Consider the following 20913-nt stretch of genomic DNA (forward strand, 5'->3'; position numbering starts at 1 on the left):
TGGACTTTGGGTCTGCAGACTTACAGGGCATACCCAACATAAGGCCAGAGTAGGTGTCCACCATGGTCAATACGTAGCTTTTTCCTCCTTCCTTCGGTAGCTGCCCGATATAGTCCAATTTCCACACTGTAGCGGCTACAGTTACTCTTCTGATATGGCCGCTAGGCTTCTTTTGCAGGGGCATTTGTCTTATCTGGTTTAATGTGGGGCACTCTTTTACTGCTTGTTGGACCTGTTCTTTAGTAACTGGAATCTGTCGTTGCTGTGCCCATGCATAAGTGCCATTCTCTCCTAGATGTCCCGATGTTGCATGGGCCCAGTTTCAGCTTCAGCCTCCTCATTGATGATCACTGTTTGTGTTTTGGCCATTTGCTCTGTGGTGTTGTTGAATAAAGGTGCAAGTGAGGTGTCTGATGGGCAATGGGCATCCACATGTGTCACATAGATTTGACATTTTTGCCCTTTCTCCCACATCTCTTCCCATAGCTGCTCACCTCCCCAAATGGGGGTGCCTTTGATTTTCCATCCATCCTTGCGCCAAGTCGGGCCCAGCTTACTAGTTCTTGGTAAGTGGCCCGACTGTCAGTGTACACAAATGTTTTCTCTTTGATGGGGGCTTGTTCGATAACTGCTGCTACCCCATGCAGTTCTGCAAGCTGGCTTGGTTCATTATCCCCTTCTCGCAGCAACACCGTTTCTGTAGCAGGCTGGAATGCGACTGTTTGCCATTGTCTTTTTCCTTGATAGTACCGGGCGATACATCTGTGAACCATGCATTTTGCTGTTCTTCTTCGATGAGTCATTCAAAAGGCGGGGCTGTCTTAAATGGTGAGGATTCCATTTCAGAGGGCTCTGGCGCAGGGGCCATTGCCTGCGAGTCCACTGCCCCTAGCTTATCTTCTTGTAACTTCGACACTCCTGCTGGTCGTGGTTTTGCCCTCTCCTGCAGATACCATTTCCACTTCACAATGGCAAACTCCTGTGCTCTCCCTACTTTATTGCCAACTTCTCCTTCTCTTGTCCAACCTAGTAAGGGGACCCATGTTTTTAAGGTGACCGGTTGATCATCAGTTATGTGTTCTATTTCCACTAAGGCCCAATCTTGTGGCACCCTCTTTTTTCCCTGCCTCTGCCATAGGCTCCACATCACTACATCATCTATATCATCCTGTACTATCATTTCCAGCTCAAACGGGTCTCCTTCTGTGATGGGACCTAACGTAAAAGGATTCTGTAGTGCATCTTTTGCTCTAGTGTCCCACTATCTCACCAACCATTTAAACAAAGGCTCTGCAGGCATCTGCATAAACATACGGGTTCCCTCCAACAACTCACTCTGCGTATAATCTCTTACCAAACGAGAATTCTGTATTTGCCCACCATTAACTCCCTTTTCACCTTCAATTTCACCTACACGTCCTTCTCCACTTTCAACTCCAACTAGTTCTGTTACACGTACTTCCACCTCATCTTCCCAAGTATGTGGATCCCAATTTTCTTTGCATACCAATGCCCTCACTTGCACAGTTGAGGGTATTTTAGGCTTCTGCCTACTCTTCTGTTTGCGTACCAGTGCCCTCACTTTCACAGTTGAGGGTATTTTAGGCTTCTGCCTACTCTTCTGTTTTGCTACTCGTACTGCTAATGCGGTGCACCGTGCCTCCATTTGATCACCCGAGTCACTGCACTTTCTATGGTCTCTTTCATAAGTGACTGCCTTTCCTGCAAGGCTACAACCTCATCCCGCAGTTTTCTTATCGCTGCATCTTGTGTTAATGTTTTCCTGTATACTGTACGGAGCGCAGACAGGAAAATCCATCCCACTTGCCCTGCTGCTTTCATCTCCAGCTCTGTCCCTCTTAGCTTCACCCTCTCAACCGCATCTTCCACTAAGAGAGGAGTCACTTTCTCATCTAATGCCTTCCATAAGACCGGTGCTGCCCACTGGTTCAGGAGTCCTGCCACACCAGAGAACGGGTCTGTTGCTAACCACCCGGGAATGGATCTTGCTTCTGCCCCATGCTGCCTTCCACTCTCTGCCTCACTTTTCTTACGTCCCCAAAAAGGCATTATTGACTTATACCCCACTCCTGGTACCAAATGTCTTATCCAGGTGGCTGGTTAACACCTGTTCGGTATAAGTCAATAAGGATGCTCAATGAAGGACCACACACCAATTATGAATACAATTTAGCTTTACTAGAATTTCAGGTAAATGCAGGCATTTAGCACATCAACAATAGTGGAATAAGAATAGCAATGAAAAGCATCTATTCATATATAAGTACACTACAAAGAGCATCTATGTATACGTATGAGCAAAAGGAGTCCATTGACAGAATAAGAATAGCAATTAAAAAAAAGCATCTATTTATATATAAGTACACCACAAAGAGCATCTATGTATACATCTGAGCAAAGAGTTAATTGACAGATATAAACTTGTAATAACTGTATACCAAAATGTGATACACTACGATGTTCAGGGAGCAGAATATAAACGAGTTGAATACTTCAGATAAGCTTTGATTTACTGTACACTAAAATGCATATTTCAATTACTGTAGCAGACTCACTCTACGATGTTCAGTAAGAAAAAAACTATAAACGAGCTGAATTCCTCAGATTATAAACATAGTGCAAGCATAATAATCAATCATAATAATAGAGCAGAGAAGCAAAAGCCTTTCATCCCTGGATGGAACTTAACTTAGTGCACGAAATGCAGGGAAGCCCTCTACCGCCCGCTTGGACCTCTCTCCCCCTCGAGCGTCACGGTCTTGGAACAGCAAAACAGGGAGGCAGCTCTGGGTCTGAAGATGACAGTTTCACAATTCCATCTGCAAGCTTCAATTCCCTCACCCACCTTTCAGTGTTTAAATAACCTGAAGCTTGGATTCTATTCCCTTCCGGTATTTTCTAGCTATGTTATCAGTACATGTCTCTTGGCTGCCTTGCCATTCCCTGGCCATTGTTTTCATTCCATCTTTTACTGTGGTCTCGTTCTCAAGGTTGAGACTGAATCTCCTTCAGAGCCTGTTTCTCACACATACAGCTACAAATAAGTTTATCTACAGAATGTCAAAAGAAAACAAGCTTGAAAGCGAACATCGTGAATTTCTTCCACGTTGCTCTGGCTTCGGCAGGCATCACGCTCATCTACACTGTTCAAGCTAATTAACCCTTTGTGTCACAATGTCTTCCACATCTTTCCCTATACTGATCAGACTGCAAGTCCCAGAATTCTCAGAAACACTCTTTGTGAGCAGCACATCATGTATAGACATATAACATTTTCACATCCTCTAATATATTGTTAAGGAAATGTTTAACCCTTAGCATGCATGTTTTTGAGCAAATGCACCATGCAGTAAAGCAGCACATGTATAATATGCAGTTCCACCGCAACAAATGGTGAACCAACGTCTCACACACCTAATGCGCACCTCAGAGAAACTGCATCTTAGTCACCTATTAATAGATATATAAAAGCAGTTATACTAGCACACATTGATCATCTCAGGAACTTTCAATACTTTTCTATATTTTGTACGCTCTTTTACCATATCTCACATAGACATATGCATTTTTAATCACTTTTCTTTTCTCAAAATTAACCCATAGGGTGCCCTGGATGAGCTGGTCTCGCGCTCGGCCACGGCTGCCGTGTGCCGGGGATGAGACCACTCATCCTGCACCCCGCCCACGGAGGGAGAGCTAGCGCTCCCCCTTTGAGCCTCCCACACACCCCTTCAGGGCAGCAATGACAGGGGATTCGCTTCCCCTTCCACCCTGACCACCCCAGTGACATCTGATGACGTCAGCGTGCGAATCGCGGACTGACCTCAACAGAGGTCACCTCTGATCACACTGGAATCACACAGTGTGATCCCGTAAGAGAAATGCAAATGTATTTCTCTTCCTACCGGGAGGTGGGGCGGGAGAGGCATCAAAGGAAAGGAAATGCCTTTTCTTTTCTTTGATGTCTCTCTCAGCATTTGCGATCGGGCAGCAGAAATGCCCACTAGACACCAGGGAGTTTTTTATATTTATATATATATATATATATATATATATATATATATATATATATATATATATCTACATATGTAAAACACCAATGTTGCCAGACATCAGAGGCTGCTAGTTCAGTAGCGGCCCAGGCGTGGACCTAGCCATCCACATATTATTGACAACAATCCTCCTGTTACATGCAGAGAGTTCCCGGACTCCAAATAGAAGTCCAAAATGCTTTATTCACCAATACTTCCTCCCAGAACAACGCGTTTCAGCCATAGCCTTGATCATGTAACATTTGAGAGTGTCTCACAAACCAACTATATACCACAACCAGCATACACATAAGGACAAAAGTAAAAGAAGGACTATCAGGTTACCTAACTATCCCACAGTGTGCGAGTGTCAGCACCATCTTGGAATGTCTAGAATGACCCATCCACTATACTAAAAATTATCTTCCGATTACAAAATTATCCACATTATTTACTCTCTATTTACATAAATTAATTAAATTCTTTATAATCATTTAAATAACTTGCATATTACATATAAAATATTAAATATTAAATGTTAATAATATCCAAAATGGTCCAAAACTATTTTTTTAAAACATAGTATGCACTAGATACCATTATGGGGGTTATTACAACTTTGGAGGAGGTGTTAATCCATCCCAAAAATGACGGTAAAGTGACGGATATACCACCAGCCGTATTACGAGTTCCATAGGATATAATGGACTCGTAATACGGCTGGTGGTATATCCGTCACTTTACTGACACTTTTGGGATGGATTAACACCTCCTCCAAAGTTTTAATAACCCCCTATATTCCTAAAATATCCACATTAATTGCTCTCATTGACCATTAGTTGATTATAATAATTTAACTGACCTCCATATTAAATATTAAATATTTAAATATTTTAAATGCTGTTAATATCAAAAGATAATCCAAAACTGTAAAGCATAGTATATATCGGATAACATTGTATTCCTAAACGTATAGATACACATTAGTATACAAATGTACCTTGACAGCCCTATATTGATATTCAAAACAATTCCTATACATGTGTACAAATATGTGTCTCTTGTGACCTACCACATATCAAAACACCTCCCACAATGTCACATCTATCACAAAGGAATTACCATACAAATCCCACTAAAAGTAAATGAAATATGATTAGAATAACTGACAAAAATATACATATCCAGCAGTTTCAACTAGCCTAAATGCACATTCATCTCCTCACTTGAATTTAAACACAAGTGACCAATTGTTTCTGCTATAGGGTCTCTCCTGGAGAACACATCTAGGTACATTGATTACTTTTTGAGACCTTTTGTTGAAAGTCTTCCATCATATATTAAAGATACAACACAGTTTCTAAGGATTATGGATGGAATTGAATGGAAAAAGGATTATCTCCTTTTAACTATGGACGTTACTAGCCTGTACACTTGCATTCAATATGATCTAGGGTTAGTAGCAATTTGACATTTTCTAAGGGCAAGATCACTTTCATTTCTGATGCATACCGAGATGATTTGTGATATGATCAGTTTTTGCCTCAATAACAATTTCTTTCTCTTTGATGGCAAGCTGTACAAACAAACACAGGGTACGGCTATGGGATTCGCACCAAGTTCCGCGAATCTGGTGATGGGCTGGTGGGAGGAGCAAATAACCACCAGCTCACCCGACTTTGATGAAAGGGTTATTTTATGGTGTTGTTATATAGACGACATCTTTGTGATTTGGAAAGGTGATGAGACTTCGGCTAAAGGTTTCGTAGCCTTTCTCAATAACAATGACTATAACTTACATCTAAGTGATCAGAGTAGCAAACAACAGATTGCATTTCTTGATGTGGAAGTTACAGTCCAAGAACAATCATTAAGGACCAAACTCCATAGAAAATTAATGGCTGGTAACAGCATATTGAATGCAAACAGTGCCCATCCACCAAATCTTATTGCCAGTATTCCCTTTGGGGAATTTCTAAGAGCCTGCAGGATCTGTAGTACTTGAGAGGACTATCAGAAAGAAAGTTATAATATGCTCTCACGTTTTCTATAGAGGGGGTATAGGAGCAAAATGATTCTTCAAGCTAAAAATAAGGCGGATAACATAAAGAGAGAGAATCTGATATACCCGAGAGTGGATTCAGATGTAGATGATCAAAAGGCAAGATTTATTACATATTATTCTAATCAGTCACAGGTCCTGAGAAAGATTCTGACCAGGAGTTGGCATATACTACAGAATGACTCCACCTTAGGTAGTGCTATCCCAGATCAGCCTATTTTTATTAGGCAAATCTGCCCCCGGGGGGGCAGAAACCACTAGACATCAGGGATTTATTATATATGTATATATTCAGAAAACAAGATTCTCTTTCTGTTTTAGCAAGAGAAAACCGCACTCTGTCGTTGTGCCAAAAATATCTTAACTTTTAATACATTAGTGAGATCATAAACAAACAAACAGGAATCCCCTGACGTGTTTCGGTCTCACCGGACCTTGTTCACAGGTGTTTCCTGTGTGCTAATTTCGGCGCTTTAAATAAAGTACTCCAAAGTAACAGAAAAAATACTCAAGTTACAAAAAATTTGTTAGTGGAACATCCTGTAACTCCAACAATATACTTCCTCCCTAAAATTCATAAAAAATTGCAACATCCACCAGGTAGACCTATAATATCAGCCAAAGCATCTCTATTAGAACCTATGTCAGAATACATAGATTTCTTTCTAGCACCCTTGGCAAGAAATTTGAACTCCTATTTACGTGATACAGGAGACTTACTGTTACAATTGGAAGGGATACCTTGGCAGGACACCTATAAATTAGTAACAATGGATGTAGTTTCGCTTTACACGAACATTGAACATCAAATAGGAATCCAGGCATGCAAATTCTTTCTCAACCAAAGGAATATAAGTTTTTATCAACACAATGAGATGCTTCTGGAAATGATTAACATTTGTCTAACGAATAATTATTTCTTGTTTAACCAAAAACTGTATCTGCAAATTAAGGGCACGGCAATGGGTTTTTCTTTTTCTCCCAATTTTGCGAATCTGACAATGGGATGGTTTGAACAACGAATAGCTTGGGCAGAAGAAAACGAGATTTACCAACAAAAAGTAGTGACTTTGCTGAGGTTTATTGATGACCTTTTTCTTATCTGGGATGGTACTGAGTCAGAATTTGATGAATACTTTAAGATCTTGAACTCTAATGTAGCCAAACTTAATTTCACCTACGACATCAGTGCGACACGTGTGACATTTCTAGATACAGAAATTTATGTTAAAGAGGGGACAATTCAGACTTCATTGCACAGGAAAATAACAGCTACGAACTCCATATTACATGCTAACAGTTTTCACCCACCATGAACAAAGTGGAACATTCCCTATGGTGAATTTCTACGAATAAAGAAAATCTGCTCAGAGCCGGAAGAGTGTGAGAAGCACTTGAAATTAGCGGAGGAGAGATTCCTGGCAAGACAATATCCGAAAAAGTGTTTAGCTCTGGCACAGAAACGTGTGAAACAATCATCAAGAGAACAATTAATTAATGGAGGAAACCAAGCCATTAAACATGCCAAACAACAACAGCTGAGGTTCATAACAACAAACTCACAGAGTGCCACACAAGTTCGTAAAATCTTGGAAAACCACTGGGCAATTTTACAAATGGACCCAATAGTGGGGGAAATCATGGGACAACACCCATTAATGACTTTCAGAAGAACAGCAAACTTAAGGGATAAATTAACGCACAGTCATTTCCAAACTATAAAAGCAAACTGGTTACAGAAAACTGGCTTTTGGAAATGCAGCAGCTGTAAGGCATGTAAAATTGGGGTGAATAAAAAAGAGTACTCCACAAATACTGGCATGGATAGAGTGATACGTAAGCACTTGAACTGTAAAAGTCGATTCACAGTATATGTGATTGAATGTCCTTGTGGGTTGAAATATTTTGGCAGTACCCTATGTGAGACTAAAAAGCGAATTTTAGAACATATTCGAGCAACTATCAATATGGATAGGAGCTATGCAACAGCGAGACATATGGAACAGAAACATGATAGCAAGTGGGAACTCATGACATTCTATGTAATTGATCAGGTACTAAAATCAGAACGTGGTGGTGACAGAGAAAAGAAATTGCGTCAACTAGAATCCAGACATATACTTGATATCCGATCTCTCACCCCGCTAGGTTTAAACCAGGATGAGGAGTTATTTGTACACCTGTAAGGGTTGTCATAGCTCATAAGATGTTGCCATTCATTTATTTTATGTAATTTCCACTAATTGATAAGATGCTTTCTTTCCCATTGTCATTTGTCAGATAGACATATAATTTTGGCGCTATCTATGTAAGTTGACTGAAGGAATAATACCCAAACATTAATGTCCTTACATCAGAGGTGCAGGATTTAGTGAGGGCCTTGTGTAAAAGAAACTTAGGGGATTGTGCTATTGTAGGTAACATGCAATACATGAATATGAATTCAATGTGAATATAAATTAAAAACTAATGAGGGCCCCTATATTTTGTTAACACACCTCAGAAATTGCTTTGAAGTCTCCATTAGTCGCTGAAACAAGATTTTATGACATATATTTAAAAATAATTTGATTCAATGAAATGCTATAAACTTCATATACCAGAATGCAATGTGGAACTTAGTGAAAAACACCTTGGATTGTAGTTATAACACTGTTACAATTTGGTAAATATGCATATAGAAAAACTTTTAATAATTTTTCTTTGTTAAAGTGTATATATTTAGTGATGTTACGGAGTAACCCTTGATAAGTGGTGTAACTTGAGTATTTTTTCTGTTACTTTGGAGTACTTTATTTAAAGCGCCGAAATTAGCACACAGGAAACACCTGTGAACAAGGTCCGGTGAGACCGAAACGCGTCAGGGGATTCCTGTTTGTTTGTTTATGATCTCACTAATGTATTAAAAGTTAAGGTATTTTTGGCACAACAACAGAGTGCGGTTTTCTCTTGCTAAAACAGAAAGAGAATCTTGTTTTCTGAAAATATGGTTGTCCTGCCTCAAACCAGCACCACCGGAGAATTAAGTGCGCCGTAACACGCAGATCAGGACATCTTTTCTTTCATATATATACATATATATATATATATATCATCAAAAAGGGAATCCTGTGTTCCTTCCAGCGCTCGCCTATCGAGGTTGGTGCTCAGTCAATGTCAACACTCTGAACTACTTCTGAACATGTTAAAATTTTGCTTGGAAAACAATTTTTTCATATATGAGGATCAATGGTATAGACAAACAACTGGGACTGCGATGGAAGTTGCGTTGCTCCCAGTTATGCCTGTTTATTTATGGGATGGTGGGAAACACAATGGGTGATGGCAGATGAAAAGATGGAATGGCTCCAACATATCATATTTTGGACACAATATATCGATGATATATTTATGATATGGGAAGGCCCAGAATCAGTGTTATATGATTTTTTGAATTTGCTACCGAATAGGGACCTAAATTTACAATTTTCATATAAAACACATAAATAGGTGATGGAATTTTTAGACATAGAGGTCTGTGTAAAAAAAGGCACATTACATACAAAACTGTTCAGGAAAAGCACATCAGGGAACAGCATTCTACATGCCACAAGTCACCACCCTCCGAATGTAAAATGGAGCATACCCTATGGGGAATTATTAAGAGCTAAGAGAAATTGTAGTACCCCACAAAGCTTTGAGAAAGAATGATTAACAATGACACAGAGATTCAGATCTAGGGGATATCCATACAGAGTAGTAAAGAAGGCATGCCAAGAGACAGCAGTAGTTCAAAGGGTGGAACTATCGATTCCCAAAAAGAGAGGAGAAGGCACTAATACCCCGAGATTTGTGACAGTCTTTAATGCATATTCGTCAGAAGTCAAAAAGATCCTCATAAAATATTGGCATCTTATCAAGGCTGACAGAATAATTGGGCAGCTAGTCAGCCGTACTCCTTTGATAACTTACAAAAGAAGTAGTTCTTTAAGGGACATTTTGGTACATAGTTATACAAGGAAGAAGAAAGAAACTTAGATAAATATCAAGGCTTCTATAAATGTGCCAAGTGTAAAGCATGCAGATACAGTTCAAACCGTAAGCAATATGAGTTACCCACGGGTAGGCAAGCGAATATTAAAAAGTATATTAATTGTAACTCAGATTTTGCTATCTATGTAATAGAATGCCCATGTGGATTACAATATGTCGGCAGCATAATTTTTCCTCTGAAGAAACGTATTCTTGAGCACTGGAGAGCGATATTGAACAAGGATGCTGCGTATCCAGTAGCGAGACATTGCAATCTTGAGCATGAGGGGAAAGTTGAGAAGATGAAATTTTTTGGTATAGACAGGGTCTTGGCCACTCCGAGAGGAGGGGACAGAGAAAAACAATTGAGAAGATTGGAGTCTGAATATATTATTCAGCTTAATAGCCGTTATCCTTGGGGATTGAAGAAGGACGAGGAACTTTCTGTTCATATTGGTTAATATGATGATGTCAAGGCAGGGTCTTATTATAACAATGTTAGGTCAGGTTACCTCTTATTTTTTGTTGAAAGGCCTACAAAAATATTAATTTGATGATTCATTGTGTTACAATAGTGGCTCATCCAATTAGTGATATGATTTTTGGTTAAATAGGACTATTATACTAAAATGTGAAGAGTATACAAAATGGACATTTAAAATGATAATGTTAGAATGTATATAACTATGTACATATATAAATATATAGATATTAAAAAAAGAAGAAAAAAAACCCGATATATCTTCTATGTCTATGGATGATGGTATATATAGCAGATGGGAGGGGCCACATTTTTTCTGTTGTATAACTGTTGTAAGAAGGGCCAAGAAAGAAGACCGTGAAGGTTGAAACACGTTGCCCTATGTTCTGTTTTATGGATTTTTGAAATAAATGAAGGCCATTGTTTTGTAAGGAGTGCCAGATTTTGATTTGTTTTTGGCGTGGATATATATATATATATATATATATATATATATATATATATATATATAAATGAATAAGGGGAGTGGCCCATTGGGCAAGGGTCACTGCCTAGGGGGACAATTTTTTTAAGGCCTTTTCTGCCCCTCCATGGGGCAGATCAGCCTACTGGAATTAGGCCGAAGGGCAGAAACCACTAGGCACCAGGGATTTTTATTTTTTTATAGATGGGGAGAGACCCTTAAGGCAAGGGTCGCTCCCCTTGGGGGGCAATTTTATTTTAGCACAATTCTGCACCCCTTGGGAACAGATCGGCCAATTTTTCTTAGGCCAATCTGCACCCAAGGGGTCAATAACCACTAGACACCAGGGATTTTTTTTGTCAACTTCACGCAAGGAGATCGACCCTTTAGGCAAAGGTATCTCCCGTGGAGGGGGGGCAATTTGTTTTAGGCCATTTCTGCCCTATCATCCTATTATAATTAGGCCTCTAGGCACCAGGGATCTCTATTTTTTTTAAGTGGGGAGCGACCCCTTAGGCAATGGTCACTCCCCTGGGGGGGGAAATCTTTTTAGGCCATTTCTGCCCCCCTTGCGGGCAGATCGGCCTATTTTTATTAGGCCAAATCTGATCCTAAGGGGGATAGAAACCACTATTCACCAGTGATTAGTTTTTGCACCAATTTCACGCAAGGAGAGCTACCCATTAGGCAATGGTTGCTCCCCTGAGGGGGGCAAATTTATTTTTGGGACATTTCTGCCCTCCTTGGGGGCAGATTGGCCTACTTCTATTAGGCCGATCTGCACCTGGAGGGGGGCAGAAATTACTTAGACACCAGGAACTGGTGAGTGTGTATGTGTGTGTTTTGTTTGGGGGGCAGCCCCTTGGGCAAGGGTCACATCCCATGAGGGCACATTACTGTTGGACATATCTGCCCCCTTGGGGGGCAGAAACTACACCAGAGAAGAATCTTTCTTTTTTTCAAGAAAAGAGAGTGGGGGCATGGCAATACCCCCACCCCAAATAAATGCGGCCAAAGTTGTTCTGCTCACCGGCGGGCAATAACCTCCAATTCACTCCCCACTACTAGATGCCAGGGAATTAAAAAAATGTACATATATTGTGGGGTGGTGACTACCAACCAACATGTGCATGATTACTCCCCCACCCCAACTGAAAGGGGTAACAGTCTGTCAGCTCTCCCCCCGCACACTAAAACATCTTATCCCACGGCAAGCAAGAGGACGTTTGATTATTTTGGGTTTTGGTTTCACACTTGGGCCATGAGAGCTTGTCGAATTCTCAAAATCATCCCACTAGGAATGGTGAGTGCTACACTTCTTGGATTTTGGGACACTGCCATGTAGACAGATCTACAAGACCTAGACACATCTGAAAACTAAACATCTTGGTGAGTCCAGGGTGGTGTGCTTCACATGCACCCCGCACCATTTTCTTACCCGCAATGCCCTGCAAACCTCCAACTTTGCTGGAAATCACAAATGTATCCCACATTTTTGCGATGGAACCTTCCGGAATCTGCAGGAATTCACAAAATTCCTACCACCTAGCATTGTCGGATCTATACCGATACAAGTTCTGCCCCACTTGTCAGCCTAAATTTTTTTTTTTTCAAACTGCCCTTTTTGACGCGCTTTGGTTTCCCGCTCTTTTTCGACATGTTTTTGGCTCTTCCCTGTCACAGGCACTTAGCCACCTACACAAGTTAGGTATCATTTTTACCATGAGACTGAGAGGGAAGTTAGGTGGTAGGAAATGTGCGCTGGTGCGGTGATCCCACACAGAAATTTAGGAAAAAATTTATTTTTTAGCTAAATTCGATGTTTGCTGAGGATTCTGGGTAAGAAAACATCAGGGGATCCACACGAGTGCACTCCATCAGATGTCTAGTTTTGAGAAATGTTTGGGTTTGGCAGGTTTCCCTATATGGGTGCTGAGCACAGGACCAAAAACGCAGGTGACCCCCCAAAAACAGGTAGTTTTGTAGTAGATAATTTTGAGGAATCCACATGGTGTTTTGGGGCATTTCCTTTCACTGGCACTAGGCCTACCCACACAAGTGAGGTACCATTTTTATCAGAAGACTTGCAGGAACGCTGTGGAAGGAAATTTGTGTCTCCTCTCAGATTCCAGAACTTTCTGTCACCGAAATGTGTGGAAAAAGTGTTTTTTCCCCCATATTTTGAGGTTTGCAAAGGATTCTGGGTAACTGAACCTGGTGAGAGCCCCACATGTCACCCCATCTTGGGTTCCCCTAGGTGTCTAGTTTTAAAAAATGGACAGGTTTGTAAGGTTTTCCTAGGTGCCAGCTGAGCTAGAGATCAAAATCCACAGCTAGGCACTTTGCAAAAAACAGCTGTTTTCTTTCGGAAAATGTGATGTGTCCATATTGTGTTTTGGGGCATCTCCTGTTGCAGGCGCTAGGCCTACCCACACAAGTGAGTTACCATTCTTATCGGGAGACTTGAGGGAGCACTGGGTGGAAGGAAATTTGTGGTTCCTCCCAGATTCCAAAACTTTCTGTCCCCGAAATGTGAGGAAAAAGTGTTTTTGGCCAACTTTTGAAGTTTGCAAAGGATTCTGGGTAACATAACCTCATGAGAGCTTCACAAGTCACCCCATCTTGGATTCCCCTCCATGTCTAGTTTTCAAAAATGCACAGGTTTGGTAGGTTTCCCTAGGTGCCGGCTGAGCTAGAGGCCAAAATCCACAGGTAGGCACTTTGCAAAAAACAGCTCTGTTTTCTTTGGGAAAATGTGATGTGTCCACGTTGTGTTTTGCGGCATCTCCTGTCTCAGGCACTAGGCCTACCCATACAAGTGAGGTACCATTTTTATTGGGAGACTTAGGGAAACGTTGGGTAGAAGGAAATATGTGGCTTCTCTCAGATTCCAGAACTTTCTGTCACCGAAATGTGAAGAAAATGTGTTTTTGGCTGTATTTTGAGGTTTACAAAGGATTCTGGGTAGCAGAACCTGATGAGAGCCCCACAAGTCACCCCATCTTGGATTCCCCTAGGTTTCTAGTTTTAAAAAATACACAGGTTTAGTAGGTTCCCCTAGGTGCCGGCAGAGCTAGAGGCCAAAATCCACAGATAGGCTCTTTGCAAAAACAGCTCTGTTTTCTTTGGAAAAATGTGGGCCCATATTTATATTTTTGACACAAACCAGCGCCGGCTCTGGTTTGCGTAAAAAAATTGACTGCCTCCTAACGCCATTCCTACGTGCCAGGTGGGCGCCTTATTTAATTATTGGCGCTAGCCGGCTTAGGGGAAAATTGGGGTTGTACGTCAAAAAATGGTGCAAGTTAGGTTTGAGTAAAAAAGCATGGCCACTTTTTGACGCACAACCCCCATTGAAATGACTCCTGTCTTAGCGAAGACATTGGTCATTGGGCACAGTGGCATGTAGGGGGGCCCAAATTAGCCCCCCATGCCACTTTAAAAAAATAAAAAAATGATACTTACCTTAACTTACCTGTACCTACCTGGGATGGGTCCCCCCCATCCATGGGTGTCCTCCAGGGGTGGGCGAAGTGGCAGGGGGTGTCCCTGGGGGCAGGGAAGGGCACCTCTGGACTGCTTCCATGGTCAGAGACCATGGAAGTGAGCCCACAGGTTCCTTAATGCCTGCCCTCACTCAGGTGTTAAAAAACAGCACACATCAGGCTGTGCACCATTTTTTAAAGCCCGCCTACTCCTGTGTGTTAAGATAATGCAGGAGTATAAATAAGGCGCACAGGCCTTAAAGTCATTTTTTGGATGGGAACGCCTACCTTGCATGTCATTAACGCAAGGCGGATTCCTGCATCCAACAAATGATGCACATGGAGGATTTTTGACGTCCGCGGGGTCGGGCGTCATAGTATAAATATGGGGCAAAGTTTGCGCTGAATGTGCGTCAATATTTTTAGCGCACATTCAACACAAACAGAGTATAAATATGCCCCGTGATGTGTCCATGTTGCATTTCCTGTCACAGGCATTAGGCCTATCCATGTAAGTGAGGTACCATTTTTATCGGGAGACTTGAGGGAGCACAGCATAGCAGAACATGTGTTATTGCCCCTTGTCTTTCTCTACATTTTTTACTTCCAAATGTAAGACATCTATTTGAGAAATGCCCTGTAATTCACCAAATGAATTGCTCTATACCAGGTAATCAAGAAAAACCCATTGCAAGGTGCAGCTTCTTAATTGGCTCTGGGAACCTAGGGTCCTTGACGAACCCACAAGCCCAATATATCTCCGCAACCAGAAGAGTCCAGCAGACGGAACGGTATATTACTTTTAAAAATCTGACATTGCAGAAACAAGTTACAGAGTAAAATGTGGAGAATTTTATTTATTTTTTACCTCAATTTCATTTTTTTTTATTTCAGCTGTTATTTTCTGTAGAAAAACCTCGAGGATCTACACAAATGACCCCTTGATGAATTCAGAATTGTGTCTACTTCAGAAGTGGCTAGCTTTCCGGGATCCATACTCGTAAAAGCACAAAAAATAGTAAAAATGGGGTATGACCAAGTAAAATGACAAAATTGTGTTGAAAAATGTGGTTTTCTGATTCAAGTCTGCCTGTTCCTGAAAGCTGGGAAGATGGTGATTTTAGCAGCATAAACGCTTTGTTAAAACACAAGCCTTCTTCTGCAGGCCTTTTTTCTCATTTTTTTAAAAACAATATTTGTGCTGTATTTTGGCTAATTTCTTGGTCTCCTTCAGGGGAACCCACAAACTCTGGGTACATCTAGAGTCCCTATGATGTTGTAAAAAAAAAGGACGCAAATTTGTCGTGGGTAGCTTATGTGGAGAAAACGTTATGAAGGCCTAACCGCAAACTGCCGCAAATTGCCATAAAAAGTCCTGCCACCTGAGGGTGAAAAGGCCTGGCAGTGAAAGGGTTAAAAATTGAGTAAGTTGCTGAAATATTGATTTTCTTTTTTGCTCTTATGAGATAGACTGAAGACTCTCAGCAATTGTCAAAACTAAGCATAAGAAGGGGTCAGCACTCTTACACATAGAAACCATGAATGGCAACCTTTTCAACTTTGCACTGTGTGATAATGCAGATAACAGCAAATGAAAGCATACCTTTCATTTTTTTTGTTTTGCAAGCACACTTCTAAATGGTTACTATGTTTTAACCCTTTCATGCATCTTCCAAACAACCCAGTATGGTACACTTTTTTTCCTTTGATCGTGACGTAATCTCAATGATCGCGACAAACTCGTGAAAAAAATGGGTGCCTAAAAACACATTTAGCTTCATAGTTCAAAAGAATAGTAGACTTTATGAGCCTTTACTCTCTAGGAAAGTAAACACTTAGCACACAATAATGAGAATAAACTCCTAAGATTTACAAAGACAGAAGTCTCTCCTTAACACCCTTTTCTCCAATGCATTCTTAGCACAGTCAGCATGGAAACCCACTAGAACCAGTAGGTCACAAGTTCACTGCGCATTCTAGAAGGGGTATAGTTACAAACTAAGCTGCAGCAGATGTGGTGTACTGTACAGAATCAAAAGCGTATCTAAATTTGCATTACCCATTTTATTTTTACCACAGACAATGAAACAAATACTTATTAATCTTCTCAAAATGCTACTTTACGTCAGTCAACTGCAGACTCACAATACCCAACCAGTATGTACTTTTTAAACCAGATGCACAGCTCCATTTTGACTGCATCCCGTTTTCATACTGCCTCATTCAGCTACAGCCTTCTCCTGACAGCTACTACTGCTTCACTTCAGAATGATTAGAGTGTAGATTGTAGGTCACAGCTATATGTTTTGGGGTATGGAGGCAACTAAAAAGAGTGGAATTGACAGGGACTTGGGTTTGTCTAATGTGGACATTAATTGGATTGCCCAGAGAGAATTACAGTGCCATCAATTGCTGCCTTTGGCTAAAAGCGTTAGATATTACCAACCCCCTGACCTCACCATTGTGCATTGTGGTGGCAATGACCTAGGCACACTAACGGGGTAGGCCTGGAAATCCTAATGAAAGATATCTTTGCACAACTGATGAGACTTTTCCCTCACACTGTCTTGGTATACTCCAACATATGCGAAAGACAGAAATTGAAACGGTCTACCCAATTCTGCCCACAGATTGACAAAGCAAGGAAACGTTAATAAAACAGTTCTGCATTCCCCTTGGATCATAACATGGGCTGCATATACAACAACCTGCGCTTCCACGCAAATCGTATATATAGGAGTGACGGTGTGCACTTCACAGACGAAGATAACAGAGGTTTTCTTTCAAACCTGAAACTCTGCATCCAGTCTTACATGTATCTATCTCATACTAACAATAAACACAAAGGCTCTTGTGAAGGCCACCCTTTTGCCTGAAATTCTTCTTCTTTTTTTGTAGATTTTGTTTCCAATTTCATCAACATATTTGCGACAACGATGCCATATTCATGACTATGCCGCAACTATGTCCCAAAAACACCAAACTAAGGCAGTGCACACCAACCCATTCAAAATTCATAACTATGTATATAAGCAATTTTCAATATGAGCCTCTGAATGGGTACATGAGGGCTTGATTGGGTCTGCAAATACATGCGTCTTGGTGTGAATGGGTCTGCGAATGGGTGCATCAGGGTGTGAGTGGGTGCATCAGGGTATGAATGGATCTGCGAATGGGCGGATCAGGGAGTTCTTGGGCCTGTCAATGGGTACATGATGGTCTGACTGGGTGTGTGAGTGGATTCAGCAGGTGTGAGTGGATCTGCGAATGAGTGTCTGACAGTGTGATTGGGTCTGCAAATGGATACTTCATGGTGCAAATGGATCTGCAAATGGGTAGGTTAGGTTGTGTCTGGGTCTTTGAATGGGTGCATGAGGGTGTGATTGGGTCTGTGAATGGGCACATGAGGGTGTGCTTGGGTCTGCGAAAGGGGCATCATGGTGTGAATGGATCCAGGAATGGGTGCATTAGGGTGGTAGTCGGTCTGCAAATGGGTGCATCAGGGTATGACTGGATCTGTGAATGTGTGCGTGAGGTTGTGACTGGGTCAGTGAACAGGTGCAAGACGGTGTGACTGGGTGCATGAATGGGTGCATCTGAGTGTAATTGGGTATGCGAATCAGTGCATCAGGGTGTGAGAAGATCTATGAATGGGTGCATCATGGTGTGACTACATATTTGAATTGGTATATAAGGATACAGCTGTGTCTGCATAGGTTGCATCAAGGTGTCAGGGAATCTGTGAATAAGTGCAGGATGGTGCCACTGGGTGCATGAATGGGTGCATCAAGGTGTGACTGGGTCTGCGAATGGCTGCATGATGGTGTGAGAGGATGTATAAATGGGAGCATAAGGGTGTGTCTAGGTCTGTGAAAGAGGACATGACACTGTCACCGGGTCAGCAAATGAGTGCATGAGGGTATGACTAGATATGACTAGATCAGCAATTGAGTTCATCAGTGTGTCAGAGGATCTGTGAACAGGTGCAGGGCCGTGTGACTGGGTGTGTGAATGGGTGCATCAGGGTGTCACATAGTGTGCAAATAGGTGCATCAAGGTGTGAGAGAATCTACGAAAGGGTGCATGATGTGCATGACGATGTGATTGCATATGTGAATGGGTGCATAAGGGTGTGACTGGGTATGCAATTGGGTGCTCAGGGTGTCAGAGGATCTGTGAATAGGAGCAGAATGGCATGACTGGGTGCGTGGATGGGTGCATCAGGGTGTCGCTGGGTGAACGAATGAGTATGTAAGACTGTGAGTGGATCTGTGAATAGGTGCAGGATGGTGTGACTGGGTCTGTTAATGGGTGCATTAGGGTGTCCTGGGAGTGTGAATGGGTGATTAAAACTGTCAGTGGGCAAGAGTATGAGTGCATGTGCAATTGGGTACATGAGGGTGTGACTGGATCTCTCAATGGGTGTGTCAAGGTGTGACTGTATCTGAAAATGGGTGCATGAGGGTGTGAGTGGGTCTACAAATGGGTGCATCAGAGAGTCACTGAGTCTATGAATGGGTGCATCAAGGTATGTGTGTAAGAGTGAATGACTTTCTTAGTGCCACTGTTACTGAATGTATTTTTTTCTGCTCTCACCAATATATGCTAATTCCCTGCAGGGTTACACGGGAAGGTCCGCTGAGCATTTCAATGTATTCCTGAATATCACTAGCCATAAAAAAAAAAACAATTTTAACATCATCATTCGACCTACATAGGCCGTCATTACAAGTGAACCGGGCCTTAACATTAATGCTGGCTCGTAGTCTAGGCGGCGGCAATGTGGTGGTGCAGCAGGTACAGCAGCACCTGTCTTGCTTTCCAGTGCCCAGAATTCAGCCCCTATTTCGCCAGCCTTTCCATGGCGGTTCAACCACCATAAAAAGGCTGGAGGATTGGGGAGTCGTAATCCCCAGGGTGGCGCTGCATGCTGCACCACCCTAGCAGTTTACAATTGCTGAGAACATCAGGCTGTCACTTGGCGGCAACCTGGCAGTGTCAGCAGACGGACCACGGTGGTTCCGCCACGGTCATAATGTGATGGTTGGACCCCCACGACTGCAGCAGTCCGACTGCCACCCTGAGGGCCATATTCTCTTTTGCGACACCTCTGGGGTACCTCCACCCTGACCCCTTTTAGCACTTTTCATGTCAAATTTCAGCCTCAGGGACCGTAAATCTTTCCATAAGATGGCAGCCACAACTTTCTAGCCTGGTTGCCTGACAGCCAATCACACCATCCATGTTGTCACATGAATTCGCCAATATGTCACAATCATCATGAAAATGATGTAGTCAGAGATCTACAAATTTGTATCTCCTCCTTAACTACTGGACAGATTTACACCAAATAAGCAAAACTGTAATGGGTGTACCAACAGCTAGCTTTCTGACGAATCTGGACCCTGATTAAGGAGAAGTAGTGCTGAACCCAGTGCAGCACCACTTTTCTTGCGCTCCTAAGATAAGGCATTATGTGGTGTTAGTTAGGGGAACTAGCCTCAAAACATTTGAGGCTAGTTCGGAGCTTTTCAGGATTAGCATAAAAAATGTTGAAGCTAATCCTGCAAAGCCCGTTGAGGCCCGTTGAAAACAATAGCATGCCTCCTTTAAACGCCTGCTCTGAGCAGGCGTTAAAAGTGCTGAAATAGATGACAGAAGCAAATCTCTTAGATTCCTTTGTGTTTTTTTCGGCCCCACCTAACAGGAGAACTCCCCCTTTGCAAACATTATGCCTGGTGCAGGCATAATGTAATGCAAAGGGTTACAAAGTGGTGCAATACAAGCATTCCGTCACTTTGTTAATTTGGTACTGTGATTTTGGCCGCATTGGTCCACATTAGCGTAAAAATAAAATGATGCTAATGTGGTGAAAGGAGGCGCTATGGGCTCCTAAATCTGCCCTTTGATGTAATTCCGTCCAGCGATTCAGGCTGTAGCCTTGTTCAAAGGTCCTATGAGAAATAACATGGGAAACACAACTTTTTTTTACCCACCCCCTTTTTCTCAGCCCCCTCTTGACGGATCACCCTGAAACTTTCCATGAGCAACAAGAATCACCAGGGTACTTTTTTAAAAAGAAAATTCTTGAAGATTCGTCAAATGGTGCCAAAGATATAGGCAAGTCAAAAAATACTTTTTCTAGGGAAGGGAAACATGGTCCTAACTATAAGTTCCTACTGGTGATCGCCACTAGGTAATATATATACTTAGATTAGATTCGTTTTTGGATAAGAACAAGGTTTTCATAGACATAACATGTAAAATAGGAGGTAAAATTCATAGGCATTTATTTATATATGCATTTATACATGTTCTTGCAATTAGGCGTAATGATGGATGTTGTAAATATTATATGT

The sequence above is a fragment of the Pleurodeles waltl genome, chromosome 4_1, assembly GCF_031143425.1.
Source record: "Pleurodeles waltl isolate 20211129_DDA chromosome 4_1, aPleWal1.hap1.20221129, whole genome shotgun sequence".
NCBI classification, from domain to species: domain Eukaryota; kingdom Metazoa; phylum Chordata; class Amphibia; order Caudata; family Salamandridae; genus Pleurodeles; species Pleurodeles waltl.